The 10,245-nt window shown below is 48.5% G+C and overlaps 1 protein-coding gene across 2 annotated transcripts in view; it reads right to left on the bottom strand.

Moving 5' to 3' along the window:
• Positions 1-9,206, bottom strand: part of FARS2 (phenylalanyl-tRNA synthetase 2, mitochondrial) — a 302,230-nt gene extending 293,024 nt beyond the window's left edge. The window contains exons 1-2 of one of the 2 annotated variants that reach the window (XM_010835831.1): positions 8,649-9,206; positions 1,861-1,922 (exon numbers count right to left, since the gene is read on the bottom strand). The gene's annotated coding sequence lies outside the window, so the exon portion shown is untranslated. Of the gene's footprint in view, positions 1-1,860; positions 1,923-8,648 lie in introns of those variants that run through there. The other variant, XM_010835830.1, reaches the window with a different exon arrangement.
• Positions 9,207-10,245: the final 1,039 nt, after the last annotated feature.

Raw genomic sequence — 10,245 nt, 5'->3', positions numbered from 1 at the left:
GACTGCGCCCAGAAATGCATCATCATAACAGTGGGAGCGGGAGAAACCACCTGTCACCTCTGCTGAGGCAGAGAACGGGCACCGCCGTGCGGCCACACAGGCGCCTATGAAGCCCACCAGAGCCTTCAGCTTGGGGGTGAAACCACCTGTCACCTCTCCTGAGGCAGAGAACGGGCACTGCAGTGCGGCCACAGGGGTGCCTACGAAGCCCACCAGAGCCTTCACCTCGGGGGAAAAACCACCTGTCACCTCTGCTGAGGCAGAGAACAGGCACCGCGGTGCGGCCACACGGGCACCTATGAAGCCCACCAGAGCCTTCAGCCTGGGGGGTGAAACTGCCCTCGGATGCAGTGACCCGGAGCCGGCAGAGAAATCTGGGCCAGCACATCCCTGCCCTTCCTCTGCATTCCCGAACTCCAGGCTCCACAGAGGGAGCGAGACGAGCGCCTACGGCCACCGGCGCCAAGTCAGGAACAGAGAGACGGCTTCCGTGAGGAGTGAACACCACCTTTCAACACAGAAGAGAGTCCCACGGGTGAGAGGGAGCCCTGCTAACAAGGACGCCGGAGAAGACAGTTCTGTAGCTTTTGAGATGAGAAAAATCTTAACTAGAGCCCAAAGAATGAGGTGCTCAAGAGAAAGGACAGCAACACCTCCACACCTGGGCCGCACCATTGGGAACCACCTGTGACGCTCTTTAAAAGCCCCCATGACCAGCGCGCACACCGGGCCAGCTACCGGAAGATCACTGGAGGCGGACTGCGGTGCGGGCCACGGCTGGGAGCCGCCAGATTCGGGACGATTCTGCAGACACCGTCCAGAGCACAGTCGGTTTGAGTGTGACTGTGGGCCACTTCCACCAGCTACGATGATGGACCAGCCACTCACACCCGGCCTGGGAGGGGCTCGTGGCCACGCACACACAGCTCCCCACAACACATGCACCATTCAAACGCAGCACAGGAGAGGTTACCCACCCAGAGGACCTGCCTGGAAGAGTGGGGTGCAAAATCCCTCGGTCGGCGTTTCCAAGGGGCACCTCCCCGGCAGCACCGTGGGGGGCTGTGAGCCCAGGCCGCGTCAGGAGCTGGCCCTTGGCCCCCGCTGGGCCAGCATCCCCCAGGGAACGAGCTTGTTTCAGGACGCCACCAGGCCCCGCACAACCTAGTGTGTGAGGGACGACGCGGATGTCCTTAGCAAATCACACACAGGATCAAAGAAACAGGTACACTTCCAAGCTGCTGCTCCTGTACCGATAAAGATGGAAAGTTCACTTTATCTGAGTTTTTTTTTTGAAGTCCTCACTGTTTACCACTGATCCATTCCAAGTCCCCCTCCCCCCGTTTAAATTCAACTTCAGATCAGAATTCAGCTTAGATAGTTCTATTTAGTTTTATTGGAAAGCAAACTTTTGGCAGGGGTAGGAAGAGCAGAGAGATATACAAAACTTCGGCAGGATCAATTTGCATTTATTCAAAGCATTTACAGGCAAAATTTGACCCAAGAATTTAAATAAAATCAAACATACTGCATACATCCTGAAAGATAGTTTAAATAAGAGAACATTTTACAGCATAAATTTAGAAAGGCAGGGAAAAAAACATACAGAGATATTAAATCTAAGATGTTTAACAACATGAGCTGTGACGGCAGACGGCCTGGGTTTGAACCCATGCACAATGCCCTGAACCGCGTTTCAGAGCCTCTGCACCTCGACTGGTGTTTGCGTCAGAGGTTCTAAGGGCAGACCATCAGACCATCAGGCTCAGATCCGGGTCTGCATGTGAGCGGCGTGAGCACACGTAACCTCCCCGCGCCCGCCCCCTCACCCCCGTGACCTGGAGCAAGAAATGGACCTACCTCCGATCTGGAGAAACCAGAACCCTCGAGCACAGCTGCTGTGGCAAACAGTCTGGCGGTCCCTAAAAATATCAAACACAGAGTTACCACAGGGTCCAGCAATTCCACATCTGGGACAATGCCCCAAAGAGCTGTGAGCAGACAGAGGGACAGATATTTGGACACCCGTGCTCACAGCAGTATGTTCACAACAGCCAAAACGGGGCCGCGGCCCAAGTGCCCGTCAGCACAGCCATGGACAGAATGCAGTGCACACCCACGGTGAAGTATTACTCACCCTTAAAAAGGAAGGGGACTCTGACACGCTCTGACGTGGATGAACCTTGAAGATAACTATGCCAAGTGAAATAAGCCAGTTATGAAAAGACAAAACACTGCTTGACTGCATGTATATGAGTACGCACAGAAACAGAGAGAACGGCGGTTGCTAGGGGCTGCGGAGGAGGGTTGGGGAATTAGGAGTTCAGTGAGGACGGAGGTGAGTACTACACGTAATATGCCAGCAAATCTGGAAAACTCAGCAGCGGCCACAGGACAGGAAAAGGTCACTCTTCGTTCCAATCCCAAAGAAAGGCAATGCTAAACACTGTTCAAACTACCGCACAATTGTACTAATCTCACATGCTAGCAAAGTAATGCTCAAAATTCTTCAAGCAAGGCTTCAACAGTACATGAACTGAGGACACCGAGATGCTCAAGCTGGATTTAGAAAAGGCAGAGGAACCAGAGATCAAATCACCAGCATCCGTTGAATCATAGAAAAAGCAAGAGAATTCCAGAAAAACATCTATTTCTGCTGCACTGACTACGCTAAAACCTTTGGCTGCGTGGATCACAACAAACTGGAAAATTCTTAAAGGGATGAGAATACCAGACCACCTTACCTGCCTCCTGAGCCGTCTGTATGCAGGTCAAGAAGCAACAGTTAGAACCAGACATGGAACAACGAACTGGTTCCAAATTGGAAAAGGAGTACGTCAAGGCTGTATACTCTCACCATTATTTAACTTCTATGGGAGTACATCATGAGAAATGCAGGGCTGGATGAAGCACAAGCTGGAATCAAGACTGCCGGGAGAAATATCAATAACCTCAGATATGCAGATGACACCACCCTTATGGCAGAAAGCGAAGAGGAACCAAAAAGCCTCTTGATGAAAGTGAAAGAGGAGAGGGAAAAAGCTGGCTTTAAACTCAACATTCAAAAAACGAAGATAATGGCATCTGGTCCCATCACTTCATGGAAATAGATGGGGAAACAAAGGAAACAGTGACAGACTATTTTTCTGGGCTCCAAAATCACTGCAGATGGTGACGGCAGCCATGAAATCAGAAGACGCTTGCTCCTTGGAAGAAAAGTTATGACCAACCTAGACAGCATATTAAAAAGCAGAGACATTACTTTGCCAGCAAAGGTCCGTCTAGTCAAGGCTATGGTTTTTCCAGTGGTCATGTATGGATGCGAGAGTTGGACTATAAAGAAAACTGAGCACCAAAGAATTAATGCTTTTAAACTGTGGTGTTGGAGAAGACTCTTGAGAGTCCCTTGGACTGCAAGGAGATCCAACCAGTCTATCGTAAAGGAAATCAGTCCTGAATATTCATTGGAAGGACTGATGCTGAAGCTGAAACTCCAATACTTTGGCCACCAGATGCGAAGAACTGACTCAATGAAGACCCTGATGCTGGGAAAGATTGAGGGCAGAAGGGGGTGACATAGGATGAGATGGTTGGATGGCATCACCAACTCGATGGACATGAGTTTGAGCAAACTTCGGAATTGGTGATGGACAGGGAAGCCTGGCGTTCTGCAGCCCATGGGGTCGCAAAGAGTCAGACGTGACTGAGCAACTGAACCGAACTGAACTGAACTGAGATTCAGTTTGGGGAAATGAAAAAGTTCTGAGTTGGATGGTGGTGAAGGTTTACCCAAAATGTGACTGTACTTACTTAGTGCCACTGAATTGCACGTTTAAAAATGTTTAAGATGGTGATTTTTGTCTTATAAATTTTATCATAATTTAAAAAAGAAAATGAACAAGATCGACTAGCCGCTAACTGACGGATGTGCTGTGAGGACTGGCCATCCATGAACCGTTTACAGCACCGGGCACAGGGCGGTCCTCCATGAATACGAGCTGCTGCTTCAGTCGTGTCCAACTCCACAGACGGCAGCCCACCAGGCTCCTCTGTCCCTGGGATTCTCCAGGCAAGAACACTGGAGTGGGCTGCCGTTTCCTCCTCCAAATACAAGCTTCTCTCTTCCTTTCCTGTCTCTGGAGCACCCCCTTCAGGCCCCACTTCGGGTTCTGCAGAAACAGATGCTCAGTGACTAGACTCTGACTCCCCGCCCCCAGAGCTGTACACCTTGTGCGGTGGGGCAGCTCCAGCCCTGGGCTGCCTTCCAGGGCAGATGCTCTGGTATTGGGACAAACCCACTGCCATCAAATGAAGATGAAGAAACCACCTAATTTCTGCAGTCTTCACACATAGAGCTGAGAGACCACATTAAAAAAAAAAAAAGATTTTGTCTATTTCCTAAATTGTTTGTGAATAATTTTGCCTCAAAAATAGGTTCACAGGCTAATGCTATCACACAGGTCTGATAGTGAAGAAGAGAAAAAAAGTTGCCCTGATATTCATAAAAATTCTTTCTCCTTTAATCATAATCAAGACTATTTTACTTTGCTTCGTCATTTAAAAGTCACTTCATTATGAAAACGTTCAAGCATATACAAAGGTAGAGACCTAACTGCTGCTGCTGCTACATCGCTTCAGTCGTGTCCGACTCTGTGCGACCCCACAGACAGCAGCCCACCAGGCTCCACCGTCCCTGGGATTCTCCAGGCAAGAACACTGGAGTGGGTTGCCATTTCCTTCTCCAATGCATGAACGTGAAAAGTGAAAGTGAAGTCGCTCAGTCGTGTCCAACTCTTCGAGACCCCATGGACTGCAGTCTACCAGGCTCCTCCGTCCATGGGATTCTCCAGGCAAGAACACTGGAGTGGGTTGCCATTTCCTTCTCCAATGCATGAGAGTGAAAAGTGAAAGTGAAAGTGAAGTCGTGTCCGACTCTTAGTGACCCCATGGACTGCAGCCTACCAGGCTCCTCCACCATGGCGGAGGAGCCTGGTAGGCTGCAGTCCATGAGGTCTCGAAGAGTCCTAACTAGCCCCTGTGTATCCCACTTAATAGCCAACTTTAACCTCTCTGACTACCTAAGACTCAACATCCTCCCCCAAAAGGCTGGAAAAAGAACACCAGGATGGTTACATTGAAGCAATGTTCATTTCTAACAATCCTTATTTTCATCATTACTACTTTACACTTAGTTCTTTTTTGGTATCTTCTCACCTGCTTTCCTTCTTTTTCTTTGAAACTACAAATAATTGCAATACTTACCAGGCCAGGGTTATTGTGAGGATATAACCAACATGAAAGTGCAGAGCTTGATGTCTGACACGTGAGACACTCCTGAGAAATTTTACTTCACACACACACACACACACCCCCCCCCTCCCTCCTCTGCTCTCCATCTTCTCCTCCTTCTGACACACCAGTCCTGCTCCCCCTGCCCCTCTGCTAAGCCAGGGATCCCAAACACAAATGCCTGACCACAAATGCCTAACTCACCTAGAAGACCCCAAATATAAAGACAAATCCAGAAAGTGGATAAACTGAGATGACAAATGCATTTAACATTTAGGGTTGGGGCTCAGCGACAGGAACCTCTTGAGGTTCATTAGTGCTCAGACTCTCGATTGTGTCCAACTCTTTGTAATCCCATGGCCTGTAGCCCTCCAGGCTCCTCTGTCCATGGGATTCCCCAGGCAAGAATACTGGGGTGGGTAGCCATTTCCCCCTCCAGGGGATCTTCCAGAGCCAGGGATAGAACCCACATCTCTTACATCTCCTGCATTGGCAGGTGGGTTCCTTACCACTGCACCACTGGAAAAGAGCAACATTTAGTGTACTAGCCACTAAAGTAAAAATTAAAAAACATGCCCCGTCCAGTGACTGTATGTTATTTAACAGAAAAAGCAGGCTAAACACAACACTGCAAAACAGCATGAACAAGGATTCCCATGCAGGTCATGTCCGTGTGTGTGCTTATATTTTAAACATTAAACCCTTTTTTGATGATCCAAGAAGTTTTATATGCTGATGAAATTCATTCCTTGCAGTACTTTTTGCCAGTGGCAAACCTGCCACCTCTAATTTGTTTTAAAAGGAATTCTAATCACCCGATCAATCATACTCTTGACCTTCGGCCTTCGCGGTCGCCCCGCTGTGGTCGAAGCTGGCTGTAAAAGTCCGCGTTCTAACAGTGCTGTCGTCCTCAGGCTCCAAATCGCCCAGGACAGGAATGCCATCTGCCCCAACCCTCCGGCAGAGGCAAAAGCGGCACCTGAAGCTTCTAATTCGTCTTCTACCGAGATTCTTTCAGTAAGACTGAATGTCTAAGATAGTATTAAGTAATAACTTTTCCTCCACTGGGGTTTAAAGACTTATAAATCATCCGAGTCTTTACACAGTGAAATCCGGTCTCTTCATTACAAAATTCAACAGGTCATTTTTGCTTTTAAATAACTTTTCTTTCTGCAGAGACATAGTGACCGAGTAATAATCCTTCCAGACACCCCCTCCCCTCTGAGCACACACTCAGTCTGAGCTGCACGGGCGGCCACCGTCTGGCTGTGAAGAGGTGTCCGCGTCTGCCCCCTGCCCTCCTTGTCCCCACCAGGCTCCCTGGGTGGCATGCGGCAGGGCACACCCGTGACGCAGCCGGGACCACCAGGGAAACATGAGGGGTGACCGCAAACAGACTCGGGCACGTCGAGTGGAGCAGCGGGCTTGGGGTGGGGTGAAGGATGGGATCATTTTAGACCCGCTATTGCAGGGGCTGACGGGACAAGCAGATGGACACGTGCAGTGATGTTCACCTCGGTGGCTAAGTCACAAGGCGAAGGAGCAGGTCAAGAGGGGTGGCCCCGGGCGGTGGGGGGTGGTGGGGCATGGAGAGCCCACCCGTGGAGGGAGGAGAGCTCAGCTCTGAGCATCGAAGCTAAGACGGGGAGCAGCACTTCAAGGAGGCAACTGCAAACTGGTCGCGTGTGAAACACCACAGCTAAACTGCAGGGGCTAAATGAGGGGTCAGGTAACTTAATCACGACAAAGTTCTCCATCTTCCAGAAGCTGTTTCAGTGATGAATAAGATGCACTTAAAACGATATGCAAATGCTATCCCAAATGAAAGGCACACAAACAGAAAGCGCTGAGGAACAGGATACCGAGGCCACGGTGGGGTGGTGGGGGCTGCCGAGCACAGAATCAGGCTGGGAGGCCCAGCCCACTCACTGACCCCCCGCTCAGTGGAAAAGAGCCAAGTGACCGGCCCCCAGATGCTCTGAAGGCACCTGCAGAAACACGACACTCCCTCTTCATGAAGACAAGCTCTTAAAATAGGAACAGATAACGACTGCGTTAATAAGACCCCAATATATCCACCCAAACTCTGGGATCGTGATGTGAGAAGCCCTGAAAGAAGGCCAGAAAGTCCAACTTCCGAGTAGAGAAATGGCAATCAGAGAGTGCCACCAAGTGCCCTGAAAGGAATCGGAAATGACTCTGAAAGCTATAGAACAATGTGCAAACTCAGAGAAATGCAAATTAAAACGCAATTAGATTTTTGAAAATCTACAGACTGGGGAAGAGCGTGTTGATACCATATTACAAGGGTCTAAGAAACGGGCATTAACGGTAAAACATCTATAGAGGAAAGTCTGACAACATATTGACATTTAAAAGGCACGTATTTAATTCAACAATACCACCTGCAGTATATTAAAGACTCCCTTCTTGCACAACGCGAGGCACGAGCAAGCACACTCACTAAACGATCTTGATGGCACACGATGTGGGTTACAACCTGGGGACCTGAGACCACTCCCGGCCTCCCCCCGCCCCTTCAGTCCATCGGCAGGGCCTCGGAACTGTCTCTACAGGGTCACCGCCATCCAGCCCGCCTGCCCACCCTCACAAGCCACACAACCCTCAGCATCCTCCCAGGGCAACTGAACAGGCTTTAGGGCCTTCCGCTCGGAACAGTCGCCTCCTCTCATGCACCGTATGTGCTGTGCCCAGATCTGGGCATTCCAGGCGGTGCTGGTGCTAAAGAACCCGCCTGCCAATGCCGGAGATGTGAGACATGGGTTCAGTCCCTGGGTCAGATCCCCTGGAGAAGGAAATGGCAACCCACTCCAGTATTCTCGCAGGAGAATCCCATGGACAGAGGAGCCTGGTAGGTTATGGTCTATAGGGTCACAAAGAGTCAGACCAAGCGACTAAAAAGTATCTGGTGAGGGACACGCTTCCCTTCAAATCCCCCAGATTCCTGGTGCTCACGAGGGGACTAAACGCCATCCTGACCCTGTCAATTCAGATGTGTCCAGTGGTCACATTGATGTTATACTACGGTGCGTTAGTCACTCGGTCGTGTCCAGCTTTGTGGATCCCATGGACACAAAGGCTCCTCTGTCCATGGGATTCTCCAGGCCAGAATACTGGAGTGGGTTGTCATTCCCTCCTCCAGAGGATCTTCCTGACCCAGGGATCGAACCCAGGTCTCCTGCATTGTAGGTAAATTCTTACTTAGCATTATACTAAGGTGGGAGGTATTAAAAATACTAAGTGACTGTTTTTGGTTCTTTTTGCCTTTCTCAGTGGAGACTGGTAAAAAGTTTGGAATCCCAAGCACATGAAAACATATTCAAGGAAGTCCATCTTACCATCTGTCACTAAAAAGTCATTCTCCAGAGTTACTGTTTTCTCAAATGAGCAAGATGATCTTTCTCGAGGTGAGCATGTTAAGGTTAGTGATGGCTGGGGGCAGGGACTAAAGCAGATAATTTCGGGTCCTTAATGAGAAGTGTCTGCCATTTCCCAAGGTAAGGCAATTATGCATCAGGTAGGCCAAGGTTATCTTAAACGAGGTGATTCCTGGAGACACGTAGATATTAGTATTACATATTAGTGTGGACAATAATTTATGGAAAAGAATTTTAAAACTCATCAAATTCATAGAAATAAAAGTAAAACAGTTGTTCCCAGGGGCCAAGGGGAGAGGAGAGGGGGCAGTCAGGGTTCAACAGGGTCTGGGAAGATGAAAAGTTCTAGCAACAGGATGGCAGTGATGGTGAACGCACTAACGCCACTGAGCCGCACACGTTAAAATGGCTAAGATGCTGACCTTTATTACATCGATATATAAACACAATTTTTCAAAATCCACCATGAAAATGAATTTTAAATATCTTATTTTTAATAAGTAAAAGATGCAACTACTAATTCTTTTTATTTCTCATATCAAGACCTAAGACAATATAGACAAAGCATCAATATAGACAATACAGACAAAAGTGTAATATAGACAAATAAATCAATATAGACAAAGTGTAAATCTTATGGCTCTAATGCAGTAATTATTAAAGTTTATCTTGATAATTCTTTTTCTAACCCTAGTGTCACTTGGAAAATACTAACATATAAAATTTAATCTGCTAATTCTCCTTCTTCTTTTTAATCCCACTCCTCACTTAAAAAGCTTTCGGCCTTCAAGGTCAGGTGCATGCCATGTAGTCAGAAAGCAATTCTTACGTAAGTAGCAGCTGACGGTGGTTAGCCGCAGAAGGCTGGAATGCAGAGAACTCAGCCCCTGTGCCTGAAGGATCCTCCCACAAACTAAAGCCCGGAAGGGCTCCGGACTATGGATAAAATGCAATTAAAATATTAAAAATTTTAAAAAATAAAGAATGGGCGGAAAGTGCAACGACAATCCTAAGTCATGGAAGGCCATTGAGGACACAGGATCTTCTTCTGCTTCTCAAGCAGACCATAAAACACGCCTGTCGTGCACTGTAAAACGAGCTGCACTCGCACTGCCAGGAGCAGACCTTCTCAAAGACTGTGAGATTACCTGTGCTCAATGGGTTTGTAGTCAATGGTAAGGTTTTTCAAGGTTAGAAGCTAATAAAATCACATCCTCTAGACTGAGGTGTCCAATATAGTAGCAGCTAATCTATATACAGCTTCGTAAACACCAGGGCTTCCCCGGTGCCTCAGACAGTAAAGAATCCCCCTGCAATGCAGGAGACCCAGGTTCAGTCCCTGGGTCGGGAAGATCCCCTGGAGAAGGAAATGGCAACCCCCTCCAGTATTCTCACCTGGGAAATCCCACGGACAGAGGAGGCTGGCGGGCTACAGTCCATGGGGTCACAAAGAGTCCGACACAACTTCAACTAACTAACACTTCCATGTAAAAACTAAAGTTAAAAATTCAGCTCCTTAGTTTCAAGAGTCACATTTCCAGTGCTCAAGAGCCACATG

This window comes from Bison bison, unplaced genomic scaffold (assembly GCF_000754665.1).
Source record: "Bison bison bison isolate TAMUID 2011002044 unplaced genomic scaffold, Bison_UMD1.0 scf7180017864053, whole genome shotgun sequence".
Taxonomy (NCBI): Eukaryota; Metazoa; Chordata; class Mammalia; order Artiodactyla; family Bovidae; genus Bison; species Bison bison.
Note: the sequence above shows the minus strand (reverse complement) of the source record. Positions and strands in the feature narration are given on the sequence as shown.